The sequence below is a fragment of the Pristiophorus japonicus genome, chromosome 5 (assembly GCF_044704955.1).
Source record: "Pristiophorus japonicus isolate sPriJap1 chromosome 5, sPriJap1.hap1, whole genome shotgun sequence".
Classification (NCBI taxonomy): Eukaryota; Metazoa; Chordata; class Chondrichthyes; family Pristiophoridae; genus Pristiophorus; species Pristiophorus japonicus.
Genome location: NC_091981.1, coordinates 262,034,979 through 262,057,656, shown reverse-complemented (window position 1 = coordinate 262,057,656; position 22,678 = coordinate 262,034,979). Strand labels below are relative to the sequence as shown.

The 22,678-nt window shown below is 43.4% G+C and overlaps 1 protein-coding gene across 2 annotated transcripts in view; it reads right to left on the bottom strand.

Annotated features, from left to right (window-relative positions):
* Window positions 1-17,350, bottom strand: part of larp4b (La ribonucleoprotein 4B) — a 134,550-nt gene extending 117,200 nt beyond the window's left edge. The window contains exon 1 of one of the 2 annotated variants that reach the window (XM_070881592.1): window positions 16,869-17,350. The gene's annotated coding sequence lies outside the window, so the exon portion shown is untranslated. The remainder of the gene's footprint in view (window positions 1-16,868) is intronic. The other variant, XM_070881593.1, reaches the window with a different exon arrangement.
* Between the last annotated feature and the right edge of the window lie 5,328 nt (window positions 17,351-22,678).

Genomic DNA, 22,678 nt, shown 5'->3' with positions numbered 1-22,678 from the left:
CTCCATGGCCATACTCCTTGCCATCTCCAACATCCTCCAGCCCCACAATACATCCATCCTCAAAATATTTGCGCTCCGCTAATTTTGGTCTCGAGTATCCCCAATGTTAACCACTCCACTGTTGGCCATGCCAACATGTGCCAAGGCCCTTAGCTCTGTAATTCCCTCCCTAAACCTCTTGGACCCTCTTTCCTCCTTTAGACGCTCCTTAAAACCATAATCCATCTTCCCTAATATCTCATGGCTCAGTGTCAAATTTTGTTATGTTGGTGTGAAGCACCTTGGGACCTTTTACTACATTAAAGGCATTATATAAATGTAGGTTGTTATTGCATCATAGAGGACCCTAGGTCATTATACTGGCTACGCAGGTTGAAGCCATACACTACACTGTTCAACTGCAGTATCCCAATCCAGAAAAATAATTCTAATGTGTTAAGTAAAAAGTGACACTGTTCTATGCAGAAGTGACTTTAAAAAGTTGCCATGTTTCAAAGCTGCTCAATAATTGCATTCTACAATGGTTAGAAAAACACTTGCAGTTGAGTAAAGCTGAATTCACTCCAAGTACTCCGTATGTGTCATTTTTCAATGGTCTGAAAATTGAATATGGGAACGGAGCTATAGCTCTGACCACCCAGAATATGTGGAACAACTACTGCATTTAAATACACTTGCACTGTAGCTTTAGAACCCACAACAGAGTACACTGGCACAATCTCATTTTGATCTGCACAGCTACAGCTTCCAAGACTTGGGAAGGTGGATACATATTTGTCAGCCATGTATGTTTTTTTAAAAATCCCAATTCCTGCCTTTTCTCCATATCCCTTACTTCCCAAATAAATACGCATCAACCTTTTAAACATTGCGATTGACTGCATTTATGGAATTCTAGGGCTATGCATTCTGCATTACGCTCTCATTACTCTGAGGAAGAGTTGTTTATAAAGCAAGCAGAAAGGACAGTTTGCAGTCTATATGAGTGAACAAAACTTCCCTGTACTCAATACTTTCCTTCAAATATTTATCTTAATTACTATCTCTTAAAAGATTGTAACTGATCAGCTCCAATAGCTACTTATAGTAATGAATTCCATATTCTAAAACTCTGCACACACAAAAACTCAACGATCAGTAGAAATAATCTCCATTTACCCTGCCAAACTATCCCTTCTTTAACCTCCTCTGCTTCACTGAATAAAGCAGTTTTCTTCAATCTCATAACTAGATCCTCTCATCCTTGAAGCCAGGATGCACCTTTTTATTATTTGAATGGGATCCCCAAAATTTCAGGTATTCTACCTATGGGTCAACCAATTTCTTTTGTTCATTACTTCCTTGCATTTATATTCAATGTCACAATACATTAAAAAAAATCAGAAACCATTTACCCTCATTATGCCTTTCCCACTTTCACTCCTATGAAAGGATTTGTGTAGCTGCACTCTGTTCCTCTATGCCATTGAGAATTTTGGTGAGGGTATATTTCCACTCAAAATTTACTAGTTCGCACTTATTTACATTGAATTAAAGTTTACTACATATTTTCCCACTCCACTAACCAATGTCCTCACCGCGTGGCTGCATCCTTCAGTTGGCATGCTCCTTAATTTGATATTGTCAAATTGATATAATTTCCTCTCTGGCTATGTGCAAATCAATTATGTACATGGAGAGCCGCTTCAAGCACGTTCCTGGGGATGCCACTTGCCAATCTCGAAACATCCACTATGTAATCCCCTCCATTTCCTATCCTTCAGTCACCTCTCTATCCATGCCATCACTTCACCTCATACACAGCACTCAAAAGGCTTTTTTAAAGTCCAAATACCATCCACTGAATACCCATTCCATATACACTCAGCAATCTCCACAAGGAATTCAATAAAATTGGTCAAGCATCAGAATTTAAATCTTTTGAAAAGTTACAGTAAAGATGACCTGATTAACAAAATAATAAAAGCATAGCATCATCCTACCCAGTGCATCTCAAAATAACCACCCTTCGATGTGCATACATACCTCTAGAGTCGGCATTTAATCAGAATTAAAAATTGTTCAAGTATTAACTATTGAGTAAAATTAGTGCAATGTTTAATATAGGATCAGAGACTCAATTAAAAAAGGTAGCAATTTTAAAAAAGGTAGCTTAGGATGTCTCTAAATAAAACCTCAGCTTGACCAAGTAACAAAAACCAGAAGTACCCAAAGACTGAAATGCTGCCTTCAATTCTCTCTACAGCATGTTATTTTATACAACAGAACTGATTGGTGTACATTAGCTCTCATTTACTAACCAAAAACAGACTTCCACAAACCCTTAACACAAAACTGATTTTATTGTTCAAAGAGACTCTGCACTATTCATTATAAACTGCCAACACAAAAACATCCAGTTGTATAGCTTTAGCATTTGGGTATACTACATCAATTGGAGAGTACGGAGTAACAAAAAAAGCAAGCAGCCGTCGGAATTAACATAAGACATACAAGATCAGAGCCACTGGGTTCGCACACCATTTCAAAAATAGCACAGGGGGACCAACCACCACTAGCAGCTCTTAAGATTCAATAAAACCAATAAACTGATAATTGAAGTACATCTGAAGGCAGTGAATACACTGGAACCATAACATGCAGTATTCAACATAATTAGTTTTGTCCGTGGCAGCACGATACCAGCTGCGAAGAGGTATTAAACGGAAATCAGGGTCATCTTAGTTTCAGTAGTTATGGGGCGGGGGGATATTAAGTAGGTAGCTGCCCCCAGCTGCTCATGTACTTCCCAGCAGCTGACTCAGAGCAATAGACAGATGAGTGAGGAGGTCTGCCACAAGGAAGAGACAAACATTGTGATTAATTTAAACTATTAAGATAACAAGAGAAAAGAACTGTGCAAAACACAAATCATATCGACTGATGACAAACAGCTTGCTGCAAGATTGGGGCATCTGGATGCATGGCCACCGCAGACTTTCTGGGAATATTTGGACTAAAAGTGCTCGAGTTAATCGACAACAAGAATACATTTTCAAGTAATTCAATTACGATTTCATACAGGCTCAAAGGCTGTCTTGAGATCTTTGTATACGACTGCTAAAGAGCAGTTGATTTTGCCATGAAGCTCAGACAATAGGCAGAGAGCAACTGTGACGCCACTGTAGATCAGTGAAACATCAATCAACCTTCAATTCAGTCGACAGAAACACCCTTTCGAGAGCTCCAAGACATTAGTATTACAGATATCCTCTAGGGCTAATTCAAGCTCTACAATAATGACCCAGAAGTATGGGTCTGACTGAGGAACAACAATTTGGAGATCTTCAAAGAATCATAGAATGATATAGCATAGGAGGCCATTGAGCCATCGTGCCTGTACCGGCACCTCCCCCCTTCCTATTGAATTTGCTTCCGCCGCCCTTTCAGGTAGTGCATTCCAGATCACAACTCGCTGCTTAAACATACGTTTCCTCATGTCACCTCTGCTTCTTTGCTAATCATCTTAAATCTGTATCCTCTGGTTACTGTTCCTTCTGCCACTGTAAACAATCTCCATTTACTCTACCAAATCATTCATGATTCAATCAAATCACCTCAACCATCGCTGTTGTAAGAACAACCCCAGCTACCATCTCCTCCTTTACTGCTACATCGGCAGCACCCTCTTTAGTGAAGAAAGAAGCATTGTGCCCATTTAGTACCTCAGCCATGCCCTCTGCCTCCATATGATCTTATTTGGTCCCCAATCGGTCTCACCCTTTTTGACTACCCTTGTACTGTGTTTATAAAAGCCTGTGGGCTCCCTTTTATGTTAGCCTCTAATCTAATCTCATACTCCCTCTCTTTGCCCCTCATTCCTATTTTTGAGATGGCCTCTGCTTTCCATATTCAGCTTGATCCTCTACTATATAATGAATCTTACAATTGTCATAAGCCACCTTTTTCTGCCTCATTTTAACCTCTGTCAAGTCAAACAGGGACTTTTAGCATTGGATGCTCTCCTTTCCCCATCAGAAATGGCTAGGATGCATTCTGGCTCCAACCCTGGTCTTTTATGCAAACGACTGAATCATCGACCACAATTGCCAATCAGACCTCTTTGAATTGGACGACGTCACCCTCCTCTGTCAGGATACGAGTGATCTCAGACGCAAAGCAGCCAAGTTTGGGCTACGGATTTTTTGCACCAACACTGAAATACAAGACATTCAAGTTGATAGATAAAACATGAAGGCAGTGGATGACGTTATCTACCTAGGTAGCAATCTGTCGGCAGATGAGCGGACTGAGCCAGCCATACCAAGAAGAATCAGCTTAGCCGCTCCAGTAATGAGGAACCTGCACAGGGTCTGGAGTCCAAAAGGTGAAAATCTCTGCCGAAACACTAATCTATCAGACCAGCGTCCCTCCAATACATGTATCTAAAACGGGATGCTGCTTAAGCAAGATAGAGAGACTGGAACCACTTCGAGTAATCAGAGCAGACTGCTGCGAATTAGATGATTTGACTTGGTCCGCAACAAAGGTGCATCAAAAACTGGACGCGAGAAGATAGAGATCATTAATTGTCGCTGCCGGCACTAGTCACACCAGCGGAATTACCAAATCATATAGTGCAGACCACTGTTGTCACTGCAGACCACTGTTGTCTCAAGCGCAATTTCTAGCTTGATGCAGGTTGAGTACAAGCAGACTTCATTGGTCTATTTGTAGTATGGAGGTTGGTGTTTTGTATAAATTATCTGTACTGTGTACATTATATATCCACACACGAATTGGAGAATTATTATCTGTAATGAGCGGAAATAACTGCTTTATTTGTTTTATACAAGGGTTTCATTTATTTCAAATTAGGGAGAGGGTCATGAGGTTCAGAACTGAATAGGATCCACTTGTGCGGTTTGTGAAACACTTTCTGAATAGCAAGCATTTAAAAAGGTCTGGGGAGATATCTGCACTTATGGTTTTGGATCAGTTAGAAAGTCACATCAAGGTTGGTGGTGCCCCCCAAATCTTTGATACACGATTCGCAGTCTCTCTCGGTTACTCTGAGGTCCCGCTTTCTCCAGTGTTTCTATTACATTATCCATGTTTATTTCTTGCAAGACAATTTTCTCTTCCAGCTGATTGAACAGGGAGGTTTCTAGAAGCTTTAGTTCCAGATTCAATCCAAATATTTGTATCAGGGTTGAGTCATAAAATCAAGTTTAATCTTGAACACAATAGATTCCTGATCCCCATTTCTGTTTACATTTACTATGCAATCATTGTGCCTTTGTTACTCCATCAATCTCTGCTATTAGCTACCTTTTCCTCCAGTGACTGCTCAACTCGGCTATCCTCTGATCAGTGCAAAGATGTAAAATAGGTCACTGCTCAGAGCCACCTATTTGGTACCTTCTGTGTGGTTCAATTGGTATCACTCTTGCCTGAGTCACAAGGTTGAGAGTTCAAGCCCCACTCCAGAGACTTGAAAACAAAAATCTAGGCCGACACTCCAGTGCAGTGCTGAGGGAGTGCTCCACTGTCGGAGGTGCCATCTTTTAGATGAGATTTTAAACCAAGGCCCCATCTGCTCTCAGGTGGATGTAAAAGATCCCATGGCACTATTTTGAAGAGCAGGGGAGTTAACCTGTGTTCTGGCCAATATTTATCCCTCAATCAACATCACAAACAGATTATCTGGTCGTTACCACAGTGCTGTTTGTGAGGGCTTGCTGTGCACAAATTGGCTGCCACGTTTCCTACATTAGAACAGTGACTACACTTCAAAAAGTACTCCATTGGTTTGTAAAGTGCCTTGGGACATGAAGTTTTTTTTCTTTTTGTCATTTCAATATTCTATGTTAGTTGAAATAAATTAGTCAAAAATATTTAAATTAGAAACATAACTGTGTAGAATCCCAGGACCAAGGCTACAAGTACCAGAGACCCACAGGAGAGAGCAAGTGGAAAGGCAATTATTTTGCTGCAGCACAACTGGGCCAAAAGGCTTTAGAGAATAAAACTGGTAAAGATAAAAAGTAATCAATTAGAAAGAAAGGTAGATGACCACAGTGGAAGAAAACATGCAAGCAAACTCACCAATTATAACACAAGGAGCATTCAACCATTACCTTGGACATTACACTGTACACTATTTTCTGGGGCACAGATCCATCATTATATCTCAACTGTACCTCCAACAGAAAATAGAATACAATTCAAATCATTGTGCAAGCAGAGCCCAGAATAATGGAATGTTACGCCACACCCATCAGTGCCAAACCCAAGGAACTTCATCATTGAAGAACTGAATCGAGTAGAAATCGAGTTTTTTGTGGAGGATTGATTAAATTCCTGATTTAGATGCATCTGAATCAGGATTATTTATGACTTGCATGAGATTATTGAAGGTATCATTGCTCCCTCGTCACTCTCACAATCCAGAATGCCTCATACGACCACGGACACAAAGTATGCAGACTTTCAGGCATGTCCGTCTCCCAACAGCCAATTGGCTTCTACCTGCAACAGCTGGTTTGGCTGGGCTTTCAGGTATACCATTGCTCATTTATTTCTTCACTGTCGGTCAGTTTTAAAATTTCAAGCATTCAGACAAGTTTGCTCATCCAAGCAGTCAGGTTGCAGGGGCTGCCAACAGATTTAAATGTCTATAAGCATATTTTATCGATCATCTGAAATGGGGTGTTCCATTGCCTGGAGACCAAAAAAAACTTTTTAAAAAACTCCTTAAAAAGGACAGTACTAACACTGGTGGTGGTGGGGGAAGAGGAAATGATAAGTGGGTTAAAAATATAATTAGAGTGACATGTTTACATAAGCAGTTTCTATTATAAATAGACACAAATGTATAATAGTAAACAGTTGGCAGGAAGAGCACACTTTTTATAGTTACATGGAGAAATGTCATACTCGATAAATGCGGATTAAAATGGTCAGCTGGAAGGTGGACTTTTCCTGAACCTGGTGAACATTGTAGAAGTTCACAGACGACAGACTTCGGAAATCAAATATTTCTCCTTTGTGCCAATATGTTGGCTTTTCAACCCCATTCCGCCATAAGCTCTTCAGTCATGCAGCTTGTGCTGTATTCAATTCAAAATAATTTTACACATGTAGCAGTTTGTCAGTAATCCATGACTTCAACATGCCACTGAGATGGTTGTCTGGGCAAAGAATTCATACATTGTGCACTTTGCGACTGCTGCCCTGAACTTGGTACCATCACTTGGTGAAGCAGTATAAAATGAACATTGCTGCAGCAAGCTGTGCTATACTTGACCAGAAAGTACTTGATGCATCATGATAATAAAATTGGCACGGTCACATTCATGAGTTTTTTTTTTTAAAAAAAACCTCAAGGCCCAATTTTTAAAAAAGGTTTGCAGAAGGAAACACGGTGGCAAAGTGGGTGAATAAATGAGATCACTACCTAGAGTTGGATCTGAATCAACTCATGTCTGTTGCCTGTGCAAGTGTCGTGGACATTCAATGCAGTCCGAAGAAAGCATATGTAACCACTCCTAAATTGGCAATTTTAACAAGAGGCCATAACAATGGTGGTAAAAGTAAATGGAAAATGTCATGAGTGCATTACATTGTGCTCGAGTAAAGAGCTGAGGAACATTGAGGCTGAGCAAAAGAAGCATTTTGCTGCAGATAACAATTATACCTGAACCAGGTGATCTTGATATTGTCACTGGATGCTTGCAATTAGAATATGTCCTATTTACCAATGACTTGCTACCAAAAGATTGAGGAAACAAAATATTTGCTTACAATATGCACCTGCACAAGATATATTTTGCAATGCATAATTATACATATTTAAATGCAAAATGTTAGAGCAGATATATCTTCCCCCTTCAGTTTCACTTGCACAATCTGCAACATTCTGACCAGATCGCACATCTATTTGATTTATTGATTATCTTTAGGTTTTTACAGCAGACAAGCAACGCTCCAGTGGCCTTGTTGTCCTGGCAATAATGGTAGATGGAAGCTGGAAAGTAAAATAGTACAAGAAAATACATACAATAATGGATGTCAAGAATGTGTTGTCATTTACAGTAAAATGCATTAAGTTATTTACAATCGTACACCAAGTAAACAGCAATATTTGACCGTGTATTTTTCTAGCACTACTTTTATTTTGAAGAAACTGTCCCAAGTTTATGATCTTAAGGCCAATCCATAGAACTTTTACAACTCAAGGTTTGGCTATCTTTACTAGTTTCATCTGTAGGTGTTTTTTGTATCTTGCGAATACTGTCTTATCACTCTGTGCTGGTAAATTTGAAGCCCTAAAAGAGCAAGCAAAGGCTATTTTAAAAACACTTCAGCAATAGCTTTGCTTCCAATCCCCACACTGTTATCTCTGGGGGCTTCTTAGAATCTAGCTTTGGTCCCCGCCTCTTCATCTATATGCTGCCCCTGGGCGTCAACATACAAATACATGGGGTAAGCTTCCACATATACATGGATGAAATGCCAGCTCCATCCACCTCTCCACGCAATGTTTTTTTTTAAATATTCATTCACGAGGTGCAAACGTCACAGGCAAGGCCAGCATTTACTGCCCACCCCAAATTGCCCTTGAGGAAGTGGTAATGAGCCACCTTCTTGAACCGCTGCACTATACTTCTTCTTAACGGTTCGGTACAACTGGCTTGCGAGGCCATTTCAGAGGGCAGTTAACAGTCAAGCACATGGGGTCTGGAGTCACAGTTACACAAGAAATAGGAGCAGCAGTAAGTCATTTGACCCCTCGAGCCTGCTCCGCCATTCAATATCATGGGCTCAATTCCACTTCCCTGCCTGCTCCCCGTAACCCTTTATTCCCTTATTGCTCAAAAATCTGTATCTCTGCCTTAAATATATCCGAGCCGACACAGCTCTCTGGGGCAGTGAATTCCACAAATTCCTCATCACAGTTTTAAATGGGTGGCCCCTTATTCTGAGAATATGCCCCCTAGTTTTAGTTTTCCCCATGAGTGGAAATATACTCCTGCATCTATCTTGTCCAGTCGTCATTATCTTATATGTTCCGATAAGATCACCTCTCATTCTTCTGAACTCCAATAAGTATAGACCAATAAGTATAGACCCAACCTACCTTCATAAGTCAACTCCCTCATCTCCGGAATCAACCTAGTGAACCTTCTCTGAACTACCTCCAATGCAAGTATATCCTTCCTTAAATATGGAGACCAAAACTGCACGCAGTATTCCAGGTGCGGCATCACCAATACCTTGTACAGTTGTAGGACTTCTCTGCTTTCATACTCTATCCCCCTTGCAATAAAGGCCAGCATGGCTCCGGTTGGGGTGGAGTGTAGAATGTTTCAATATAAGGGGTGTCACAGTTGAGAGAGACAGACTGGTTGGGCTGGGTACTCTTTGCCTTTCCGTCATTGTTCATAAGTTTATATGTAACCTTTAGGGCTGCTGACCAAGGGCCGTGCGGCTCTGTCAGCTGACATGGACATGATGGGCCGAAATGGCCTCCTTCTGCGCTGTAAATTTCTATATTTCTATTCCATTTGCCTTCCTAATTGCTTGCTGTACCTGCATACTAACTGTTTCATGCACAAGGACCCCAGGTCCCTCTGTACTGAAGCACTTTGCAATTTTTCTCCATTTAAATTACAATCTGCTTTTCTATATTTTCTGCCCAAAGTGGATAACTTCACATTTTCCTACATTATACTCCACCTGCCAAATTTTTGCCTACTCACTTAGCCTGCTAATATCCCTTTGCAGATTGTGTGTCCTCCTCAACTGGTTTTCCACCCATCTTTGTGTCATCAGCAAACTTGATTACATTACACTCGGTCCTTCATCCAAGGAAAATGTGAGGTTATCCACTTTGGCAGAAAAGTAGAAGCGCAAATTATAATTTAAATGGAGAAAAATTGCAACGTGCTTCAGTAGAGGGCATCCTTGTATATATGAAACACAAAAAGTTAATATGCAGTACAGCAAGGAATCAGGAAGGCAAATGGAATGTTGGCCTTTATTGCAAGGGGGGGGAATAGAGTATAAAAGCAGAGAAGTCCTGCTACAACTATACAGGGTATTAGTGAGGCCACATCTAGAGTACTGCGTACAGTTTTGGTCTCTATTTAAGGAAGGATATACTCGAATTGGAGGCTGTTCAGAGAAGGTTTACTAGGTTGATTCCAGAGATGAGGGGGTTGACTTAGGAGGATAGGTTGAGCCTAGAGACATTGGAGTTCAGAAGAATGAGGGGTGATCTTATCGAAACATAAATGAGGGGGCTTGACAAGGTGGATGCAGTGAGGATATTTCCATTCATAGGGGATACTAGAATTAGGGTACATAGTCTCAGAATAAAGGGGCTGCCCATTTAAAACTGAGGGGAGAAATTTCTTCTCAGGAGGGTTGTAAATCTATGGAATTCTCTGCTCTAGAGAGCTGTGGAGGATGGGCCATTGAATATATTTAAGGCGGAGACACAGATTTTTGAGCGATAAGGGAATAAAGGTTTATGGGGAACAGGCAGGGAATGGAGCTGAGTCCATGATCAGATCAGCCATGATCTTATTAAATGGCGGAACAGGTTCGAGGGGCCAGGTGGCCTACTCTTGCTCCAATTCTTTATGTTCTTACATGAGCCACAATTTCCTCCAGTTAAACAATGGGAAGACAAAAGTCATTGCCTTCAACTCCACCAATTCCTACTCTCACTGAATTCAATACCCTCCATTAGGTTGAACCAAACTGCTCTATTTTACCTCAGGCTGAACTTCCAACTCCATATCCTCTCCATCACAAAGAGCCTCTACTTGCACCACTCACATTGCACACCTCCATCCCGGCATCAGCCCTTCTGATTCTGAAACCCTCATCCATGTCACCGTCACCTCCAGACTACTATTCCACTGCTCCCCTGGTCAGTCTGCCATCCTTCACCTTCCCTAAACTTCAGCTCATCCAAAACTTTGCTGCATGACTTCTATCATGCAGCATCCTGCACACATCACCCCAGACCTCCAATTTAAAATTCTTATCCTTCTTTTTAATTCCTTTCAATGTGTTGACCCTCCCTGTGAAACACTCCAACTTTATAAACCCCAGAGTGCTGCATACTCTAACTTGTCTCTTCGAAATCCATGCATCCTTTTGCCCCACTGCAGGCCTGTCACTATTTTTCATTGTACCACAAGACAGGTTGGTCCTTGCTAAATTCACCCAATACAGCAATCATGGTACTAAAAGTTAGGTAGTAGGGGAAAAATAATTCTTGTTGACTCAGCTGTGACTGTCCCCACAGAGGAACCAACCATCCACAGTTCCATTTCAGACTGGAAAGGTGGAAAATGGCCATTTAAGCAGTGTATTAAAGGGCTGCATCCATTTCCCCTGTAGTCATATAATGAGCAAGTTGCAAGTGGTGAAAACAGAAAACATAAAAGCTTTTGACAAAGTAAATATTTAAGAAAGTATGGGGCAAGGGCAGAGGACTGATGCTAAATCGAGTCAGCAACAGTGCAGTGGGCGGAATGGCCTCCTTTGATGCTGCAAAACAGATTGTTGCACACTATTCAAGGAAAAACTGCCCATGGAATCAAAATGTTAAAATATTTGAAAAAGGACAGACTCTCCAATTTCACAAACATTGAATAAATACTTGCTGTTCAGATACATAATTTCAAATTGTAATAAAGATTCCGGAGGCCAAACAGCAGACAAAGGGTCATTGACCTGAAATGTTAACTCTGCACAGATGCTGCCTGACCCACTGAGGTTTTCAGCATTTTGTTTTTATTTCAGATTTCAGCATCCGCAGTATTTTGCTTTTGTAGCAGACATATTTAACCCATCTTTCCATAGAAAAGGAGTTCCACATCACAGCATTTAACTGCCCCTTGAATGACTCCAGAATGTGTCTCTCAACCACCCTAAGGGACAACATTGATCACTGTCAGGATGAGTATTGACAAAGTATGTCAAAAACTGATTTTCACTGGTTGGTAAGTCAGTAACTAACAGGGATAAATACAAGATCACCAAAAGAATAAAAGGGAAAGGTTTTTTTGGGGGGGGGAGGGGGCATGGAGAGCATCGTCAGGACTTGGAAGATACTGGCAGAAAGTGGTGAAAACAGAAAACAAATATTTACTGTGTCAAAAGTTTAAGAAAGTATGGGGCAAGGGCAGAGGAGTTATGCTAAATCGAGTCAGCAACAGTGCAGGGGGCGGAATGGCCTCCTTTGATGCTGCAAAACAGATTCTAAACATAAATCAAAGCATCCCCCCACCAAAGAGCACAATTTAATACACAAATATAATTCTAATTAGAATATTTCTCACAATCAGGGAGTATTTAATCTCTGCAAAGAGAATTTACATCCATCTTTGGAATAACATTTTCAATTAAGAAAGGCATATGGAATAGAAAGTCTATACGACTCACCCATCTCAAGGGGTTCTCGATCGTTTTCAATGGGATTATATTAACATAGCAAAACACTCAGAATTAAGGCCAAGCATGACACAATATACCAAGCATGACAGCTAAATTAGCAAGCATCTGCAATGGAGTAGCCACTGTTCTCATCTCAGAGTGATTACATGTTGGATTATAGGAACAGCACCAAGACACAATCACCTACAAGCTTTTCCCATCCTGTAACAAGCAATCAAGTAAATCCTAATTTCACTGGCAAAATTCTATTCAAATCACAATTCCTTTACTGAAGCCAATCCAGAGATCCCTCAAGTAAAACTAAAGTTGGACGACATTTTTAAATATATAATGCACGAGGTAGATTTCAAGGAAGAGACATCCCAGGGTTACTAATGATAAGCCATGAGTGACATCAACCCTTTTATAGGTGCCACCAACACTAGAAATTTGCTCCCAAAATTGCAAATTAAAAAGTCCTGATATCAAAATGCAAGATCTTAGTAATCTTTGGCCTCATCAGAACCACTGAAACCACCTACCCCCCCCCTACCCATGCAATTAATATTTGTATTTCATTGTTTTTTAAAATTTTACACAACACTTTTATTGTTCAGTTCTCAGGAGAGCAGCATTCAAAAGAAAAGCTGAACGTCCATCCAGCACTTTCTGATTTTTGCTGTGATCTGCTGTCAGCTATCATTGCAAATATTTAAGGCCAGCACATTACATCTGTGATTCTGGTGGGGGAAAAAAATCAGTTGTGAGGTTGGAACATGTGCAGAGGCATGAAACTAGCTCCATGCAAGATGCCCAAGAATCTAATTGCAGCTCCCATAAAAAGATGGGTCTCTAAAGACATTGGACTGTCAGATCATTTATATTACAGACTGACTCAAGTACTCTGCACCAAATATGACAATGCTCTCAATACAAGAGTACTTCAATATACCGTGTAGTGTTTGTATTACTTGCTCCCTCCCCCTTTCTCTTGAAGGTGCAAAATCTTAGTATACAATCCACAAGTACAAGCAGCCCTTTCGTACTTCACCCAAGAAGCCAACTTCTTCAAAGAGCCAAGTTAGCAAGCATCACAACTGCGCTTAATCCCAGCCTCCCACACACACAGGCATGCTACCAGGAATGAAAATTGCTGCCTTACCCCTGGCTAGCCCAGGAGTGCTAAAACTAATTGCAATATCCCAATTTGTCCCTTGGCTGAGATGAACTAATTCATCTTAGGACAGGAATTGAGCTTGGAACTTTCTAGCCTTGACCCTGCATCCATGAAGTAGTGCCTTTAACCCACTGGCCATAAATCTTTACACATTTGAACCTTTAGTAAATTACTACCTTGTAATCATGAATTTATTCAAGTACAAATTATTGTGTAAAGAAGATGTATAATTGTTTATGGGTCATATTTTTATGACAACAGTCGGTATCCAGGCAAATGCTGACCACTGTCTCTTGCATTGAGACAAGTCTAGTTAACAGATACCAGTTCTCATCTTTGAAGTATTCGGCACTTATCTTGCACAACTGTACAAGAATTTGCACATTTTACAGGCAGGCAATCTCCCACCTGTAGTTTCCAACTTCTCAATTTTAATTGTGCCTTTGTCACTTCCAGGCTTGATTACTCCTATGACCTGCTGCTGATTGTCACATTCATAATCCTACATAATCTTTGCTGCTTGCACCCTATCCCACACAAAGTCAGGTTCATCCATCATACTTGACCGAGCTGATCTATATTGGCCCCTACATCTCAAAATTAAAATCCTTGTGTTTAAGTCGCTCCACGATCTCTTTCTTCCCCAACTCTAACCTCTTCCAGCCATACAACCCCTCACAAAACTGTTCATGCCTCTGACTATTGTGCAGCCTCATCCCATCATTGGAAGCGGTGCTTTCAGCCACACGGGTCCCACACTCTGGTATTCCCTGCCTAACATCTAATTTCCTTTAAGGATTTAATTTTCTTTAGGACGATCCTCAAAATCTACCTCTGATCAAGCTTTTGGTCACCTGTCCTTATTTCATCAAATGTGGCTCAGTATCAAATTGTTTGATAATCACTAGTGAAGCACCCATGAGCATTTCATTTGGTTAAAGGCAGTATATGAATACAAATTGTTATTTTCCTTATATATTTGAAGAACTTCAGATGTTTATTAAAAACACAGTATAAATTAATGACATTACAGTCCTACGTTGTTTTTCACCCTCCTTACCTCTTCACTATGTTGAAATTAAGCATTGCCAGTCTGTTGATCAACACATTTATAGGACAAACAAACTCCTCACCTCCCTCAGTCTGTCATTCGTCTTTTTTAAAAGTTATGTAACCAGTACTTACTCTGCCTTTTCCTTTTCAAACTTGGTGGCATCCTGCCTGCACTATAAACTTTGGTCCTTCAAGTTCTTAATTCCACTTAAAGGCTCATTAATAAAGCTTGTATTTCTTACAGAAGCAATCAAACTAGGAATTCCAACCATTTTCTCAGCCAGTGAACAAAGTTCATGACCACAAATGATTGGGTAATACGCTTGTGTGACATCAGATGAGATGATATATACCATCACATGACTGATATAACATTTCTGTAGAATAGACAATGTGTGTAGTACCTTTATACATTTGAACCTTGAGATTAGATTACTATCTTGTATACAGGACACTTAAAAAAAAATACTGCCAGTTTCATAAGGAGACTTATCCTGGTTCAGTTGTGGAACAGTAATAGTTGCCAGTATGCAAACTGCTTCCCAATAAATGAGTTTGAGTATAGCATTTTTAAATGTAGTAAAACACCTCAAGCTGCTTCATTCAAGCAGTTACCAAACAAAATTTGATTGGCTGAGTATTTCCAGCCTTTTCTGTTTTTATGCCAATATACTATGCAACTTGCAAGAGAACTGTTGTGCTGATGTGAATTTGTTGTCCATTAATAAAGAATTGTTTGAATTATTCCTCATCATAAATCTTCAGTTATAACCACTACTACACAGTGCAGCAAAGTTTAAATGTAAAACAGTCCTTGTAAACCCAAAAAGTAAGCACCCAGAGAAGTGTAATCAAATCCCCCAAGTCTGCAAAGTGAAAACAATTAAAATTTTTCAAGCACTATATATATTACAGAGCAATCAGCATAATTCAGAAAGCACTTTTAGTGCAGGCCTGCTTGGTGGTGATAAATCCAGTTCGGAGGCCTGCCATATCTAAAATGTCGATTAAAGACGATCAAAAGTTAAAAGCCGAAGGCCTAGCTTTCTACGTTACTTATTCAGCAGAAAGCTGAATGTATTTTTCGAAAAGTTGCACAAAAACAGTTGAGTAAATAGATTTTTTTTTAAGAAAACAAAGTGTAAAAGCTCGAGTAGGCCAGAAGCCTACATAAGCATTCCTGGAAACTTTTTTGCAGCAAAGCTCCAGTAGCAACAGACGCAGTGCGGTCTGGTAGTTAGCTGACACAGCTACGAGTCTGGCTGACATTTTATTGTGGGGAGAGGGCAAGCTATATAAACTTGGGTTGACAACCGCCCTTTTATAGACGCGTTAAACAATTGCTAAATCATATTGCCTGAGACTCCGTGAGCTTGAGATCAAAAGACATCAATACCTGCGATTCCCCCCTCCCTACTTCCTTCCCCATTTCCGATTCGAAAAGAAAGTGGCAACGGCGGCTGCCCAAGATCCTTAATCTGACTACTTATGGACGAGGTTACAATCGACACTTTAAAGTATTGAATTTTTGGGGTGGGGAAGAACTCTTCACATTGACAAAACTCGCAAAATACATTCTAATGAAGGACCTGGGGGGGGGGGGGGGGGGGGTCCTAAATTCATACGTCACTCACACTTTCAACAGTTCCTCCACAAAGTGAAACCTTCCAAAAATAAAAATGCAAAAAAAAAAAAATCCCGCGGATTGGTTTCCTTTTTTATTTAAGTCGCGGGGTTGGAGGGGGGTTTCAGCGCTCGCCATTCATTGGAGGGAAGCACATGTTGTCTGTGCAACGAAGCCGCCGAGGAACAAGCGGCCTTCCCCCCGCTCTGTGTACACCCAGGAATTTAAGCCGGCGGATTAAACAACAGAGAAAACACACACACCGCCAACAGGGAGCCACATGCGGGCCCGCAATGGCAGCTCTGCATTCTTTTATGTCCATTATACATCACCCCAGGTTTTATGGAAGCGGCCCTCGATTTGAGACTTTTTTTTATATATATATATGGTAAAATTAGGATGCAATTTACGCCTCTAAAAAACCAAACATGCAGGTAGACACCCCCCCACCCCCCACAGCCAGCCAGCCATCCAGCGCCGGCTCGCCAACAGCCTGCACAACATGGCGGCTCCCGCTGCCCGAGGCCCAAACCCAATCCTTTCTTTCCCCCCCACCACACTCCCTCCTCCTGTTCTCACCTGCCTGCTCTGCCGCTCTGGCCTCCAATTGCTGCGGGCCGCCCACCGAATCCTCTTGGTCGTGGGAGGAGGGGAGGGGGGTAGTGGGGGTCTCTCAGGGGTCTGGTGTCGGTCGGTGCTTCCCCGGCGGCGGCGGTGAACAAACAAACACAAATCAAGAGGTTGGTAGGAAAGGAAGAGACGGGCCTGGGTATCTCACACACACACAAACACCAACTCTAGATATGTTTGTATGTGATGGAGGAAGGATTTTTTTTTCTCCTTTTTTTCTCCCCTCAAAGTTAAAAAAAAGGTAATTTTTTTTCCTTCTCTCTCGTTGTTTGAAGCGACGTGGATAGGCCTTCGAGCGCCGCGTCCGGTGGGGTGGTGGTGCGGTTTGGTTTTAATCCCAAGTCAGCTCGGGTCACAAGCTCTCACCGTCCGTCGGTCCGCCCGCCCGCTCGCTCTCTCTCGCTCGCTTTCTGGGAAGGGGGATGGGCAGCTCCCGGGGTTTGCTGGGGGCGGGGACACCCAAACTTCGTGCCGGAAGTCCCGCCCACACACACATACCCCGACTTCCCATTGCTCGGCCCAGCTGTTCATCATCCCGCCGCTTCCCGCCCTCCACTTTTTTTCATTAATGAGAACCCCCCCCTCCCCTCCCCCCGCCCGCTGCCACCGGGTCCCGGAGTTAGCGGTGCCGCTACTGCTGCTGTTTATTGCGCGCTTTGGACCTGTGCTGTGTGTTTTTTTCTCCTCTATCAAACCATCCCCTCCTTTTTTTTTACAAATATACAGAAAAATCATTTTAATAATTATTATTTCTATTGCATTTATTTTAATTTTGTTTTAAGGTGTATATATTAAACACAAATGTTGGTTTTACGAGCCAGTAATGGGAGGATTTGGAGGTTGTGCGCACGCTCTCTGGCCATATGGAAGTCTCGTGCAGTTGGTTTTGCCCCTCTTCCAAACAGCAGAGAAAACGAGACACCGAATTGCTAAATAGTGCAAGATGTCAATTGCTCGCTTCCTTTTAAATGAGGATTTTTTTGTGTTTAGGTTTGGGGGGGAAAAAAGAACCAATGCAATTATTTTTTTTCTTCTGGCAAAACCCTTGAGGCAGAATGACGTAAGCAAGTTGATAGATGGCTGTAGTTTTCTGCTTTTTTTCCCCCCCCCGACACATACACACACATAGTTTCCCGCCTTCTTCCCGTGTGCCGCAGTGCGTAAATGACGCTCGAATGCACCTGGAAATGAAAGTGGTTCGGCTCCGGCATCAGTGCAATGAGGTTGCATTCCTCTCCGGGTGTTTGACCCATTGCTAATGCACAGAGAGTAGGAAATGGTTGCAAGAAGCGGGGCAGCGCGCGTGTCGCGTCCCGGACACGGCGTGCGCGTGCGCGTCTCTAGTCCCCGCGCGCCCCCCCCCCCGCATAGGAGTAGTGCTCGCTGCAAGCCTTGTCCCAGACAAGTAGCTCAGCATAGCTCTCCACACTGAAGCCACTGCTGCGACGGTTCTCCCACGCTCTACCTAAGTGCTAGACAAGTTCAAAGATTTTTTTTAAAATAGAAAATACTGGAGAGCTCAGCAAGTCAAACAGCACCTGTAGAGAGACTCGAGAGTTAAGGTGTCAGGTCTGTGTGACCCCCTTCGTCAGAACCTGAAAAGTCAGAGATGCAACAGGTTCTTCAGGAAGTGCTGGGGCACTGAAAGGTGGAGGGGAGGAAAGAACAAAAGGGAAAGTCTGCCACAGGGTGGAATTTGGAAGAGATTAAGAGCCAAAAGGGATGGTAGGCAAAAATGAGATGGTACTAGGACAAGTTAAGAAATAAAAGATGAGTCTAGATGGGGGTGTGAATGGAGGACACCCTCAAAACTTCCTTGAAAAAATGTAACATCCTCATTGACTCTTGGGCATCCCTGGCCCAAGACTGCTCAAAGTGGAGCAGAAGCATTGAGAAGGTGCTGGACACTTCAAATCCCTTTGCTGGGAGCATGCGGAAGCCAAGTACAAACAGCGGAAGGAGCGTACGACAAATCAAGCACCCCACCCACCGGTCCCTCCAACCACAATCAGTCCCACCTGTGACAGATTGTAGCTCCGGCATTGGTCTCATCAGTCATCTTAGAACTAATTTTAGTGTGGAAGCAAGTCATCCTCAACTCTTGGGGACTGCCGAAGAAGAGAAGGAATAGCGCAATCATCACCAGCTGCCATGGGAAAGAGAAAAAAAGGGGTGTTTAAAAAAAAATATATGGGCTTGGTTATGGTCTGAAATTGTTGAACTCGATGTTGAGTCCAGAAGGCTGTAAAGTGCCTCAACAAAAGATGAGGTGCTGTTCCTCGAGCTTGTGTTGAGCTTCATTGGAACAGTCCAGGAGGCCGAGGACAGAGAGATCAGAGTGGGAGTGGAATGGAGAATTAAAGAGACAGGTGACCGGAAGCTCAGGGTCAAGCTTATGGACTGAATGGAGATGTTCTGCAAAGTGGTCACCCAATCTGCGTTTGGTCTCCCCAATGTAGAGGAGACCACATTGTGAGCAGCGAATACAGTACAGGCATGCTAAATTAAAAGAAGTACAAGTAAATCGCTGTTTCACATGGAAGGAGTGTTTGAGGCCCTGGACAGTGGGACGGGAGGAGGTAAAAGCGCAGGTGTTGCATCTCCTGCATAGAAATATAGAAATTAGGTGCAGCAGGCCACTCGGCCCTTCGAGCCTGCACTGCCATTCAATAAGATCATGGCTGATCATTCAACCTCAGTACCTCTTTCCTGCTTTCTCTCCATACCCCTTGATTCCTTTGGCCGTAAGGGCCATATCTAAGTCCTTTTGAATATATCTTAACGAACTGGCCTCAACAACTTTCTGCGGTAGAGAATTCCACAGGTTGACCACTCTCTGAGTGAAGAAGTTTCTCCTCATCATGGTCCTGAATGGCTTACCCCTTATTCTTAGATTGTCATCCCTGGTTCTGGAACTCCCCAGCAACGGGAACATTCTTCCTGCCTCTAACCTGTCCAATCCCGTCAGAATTTTATATGTTTCGATGAGATCACCTCTCATTCTTCTAAACTCCAGTGGATAAAAGCCCAGTTGATCCAGTCTCTCCTCGTATGTCAGTCCTGCCATCCTGGGAATCAGTCTGGTGAACCTTCACTGTACTCTCTCAAGAGCAAGAATGTCCTTCCTCAGATTAGGAGACCAAAACTCAACACAATATTCTAAATGTGGCCTCACCAAGACTCTGTACAACTGCTGAACGACCTCCCTGCTCCTATACTCAAATCCTCTAGCTATGAAGGCCAACATCCCTGTCTGGAGTAAAAATAAAACGGGGAAGGTGGCTCAACCATGGCTAACAAGGGAAATTAAGGATAGTGTTAAATCCAAGGAAGAGGCACATAAATTGGCTGGAAAAAGCAGCAAACCTGAGGACTGGGAAAAAATTAGAATTCAGCAGTGGAGGACAAAGGGTTTAATTAGGAGGGGGAAAATAGAGTATGAGAGTAAGCTTGCAGGGAACATAAAAACTGAATGCAAAAGCTTCGATAGATATGTGAAGAGAAAAAGATTAGTGAAGACAAACGTAGGTCCCTTGCAGTCAGAATCAGGTGAATTTTTTAATGGGGAACAAAGAAATGGCAGACCAGTTGAACAAATACTTTGGTTCTGTTTTCACGAAGGAAGACACAAATAACCTTCCGGAAATACTAGGGGTCCGAGGGTCTAGTGAGAAGGAGGAACTGAAGGATATCCTTATTAGGCGGGAAATTTTGTTAGGGAAATTGATGGGATTGAACTCTTTTTGGAGTTCACCTGCAAAACATAAAACATTAAACGGTGCCACCCGACCTGGGTGACACCCCAGACATTTACAAGGCCCTTTTTTTTCCCCCCCTTTTTTTTGTTTTCTTTTGTGTTTTTTTTTTGGGCACTAAAATCACAATTTTTCCCCAGTGCCCCCTATAAAAGGGAAGGGGACACTAAAAGCACCGGCAATTAAAACAAATTAACTTTAAAACGTAAAATCAAATTAAAATTTGGTTGCCGGGCGTGATGATGCACTCCAGTCCCTCCGGTGCCCACCTCTCGCGGAAGGCCGCGAGCGTACCGGTGGACACCGCGTGCTCCATCTCCAAGGACACCCTGGACCGGATGTAAGAGCGGAAGAGAGGCAGGCAGTCAGGTTGAACGACCCCCTCGACCGCCCGCTGCCTGGACCGGCTGATGGCACCCTTGGCCGTGCCCAGGAGCAGTCCTACGAGGAGGCCTTCGGACCTACCCGCTCCCCTCCGCACAGGGTGCCCAAAGATCAGGAGAGTGGGACTGAAGTGCAGCCAGAATTTCAGGAGCAGCCCCTTCAAATAGTGGAACAGGGGCTGCAACCTTGTGCATTCAATAAAAACATGGAACACGGACTCCTCCAGACCGCAGAAATTGCAGGCGGCCTGGGAGTCCGTGAACCGGCTTAAAAATTTGTTGCACGGCACTGCTCCGTGCACCACCCTCCAGGCCAAGTCCCCGATGAATAGTGGGAGGACCCCTGCGTAGAGTGCCCTCCATCGGGGACCCCCGCCTCCTCCGGACGGCAAGATGGTACGCCATGGCGTGTCCGGACGGCCGGCGAGGATGGCAAAGTTGAGGGTGTGCAGGAGCAGCCCGTACAGGAAACCCCTCCGCGCGGAACTGAAAGGCACGGAGGGGATTTCCCCGAGGCGGCTCAAGTTGTGAGGCGCCGGCCCCCGAGGGAGGTTCCGGGGTTTGGCGCCGATGAGGAATTCCGTCCGGACGGGGGTCAGTTCGGACGGGATCTCCCCACGTGCTTGAGCCTCCTCGATGCACCTAACGGAGTCAGGGCCCAGAGCTGTTTTTAGCGACTCGATGGCATCGGCCGCGTGGCGGACGTTGGCAGAATTTAGGCGCCGCGCCAGCGTGTCTGGCGCCATCCAGCCCGCTCCTCCGCCATCGAGCAGGTCCCTGACCCTGGTCACCTCACCAGCCACAGCCCTCTCTTCCGACCGCCACATAAAACCTCGGCCGTGGAGGTACGGATTCCCGAGCAGCGGTTCCTGCAGGACGGCCGCCACTCCAGCCGGCGGAGAGCTGCGCTTGGTGGAGACTTTGTTCCAGACCCTGATGAGTTCCCTGTAAAAGACAGGCAGCTCCCGGAGGGCGGTCCTGGCACCCCCCAAGTTCACAAACAGGAGCTGCGTGTCATAATTGAGGTCGAGCTGCTGGCGGAAGAAATACCTCGCCAGAGCACACCACCTAGGAGGGGGCTCGACGTAAAGGTATCTCTGCAGGGTCTGAAGACGGAAAGTCGCGAGCTGGGCGCTGATGCACACCAACGACTGACCGCCCTCCTCAAGCGGGAGACTCAGGACCGCGGCAGAGACCCAGTGCTTCCTGTTGTTCCAGAAGAAGTCCACCAGCTTCTTCTGTATCTTGGCGACAAACGCAGGGGGAGGGGTCAAAGATTGATGGGATTGAAGGCTGATAAATCCCCGGCACCTGATAGTCTGATCCCAGAGTACTTAAGGAAGTGGCCCTCGAAATACTGGATGCATTGGTGATCATTTTCCAACAGTCTATCGACTCTGGATCAGTTCCTATGGACTGGAGGGTAGCTAATGTAACACCACTTTTTAAAAAAGGAGGGAGAGAGAAAATGGGTAATTATAGACTGACATCAGTAGCCTGACATCAGTTGTGGGGAAAATGTTGCAATCAATTCGTAAAGATGAAAGAGCAGCGCATTTGGAAAGCAGTGACAGGATCGGTCCAAGTCAACATGGATTTATGAAAGGGAAATCATGCTTGA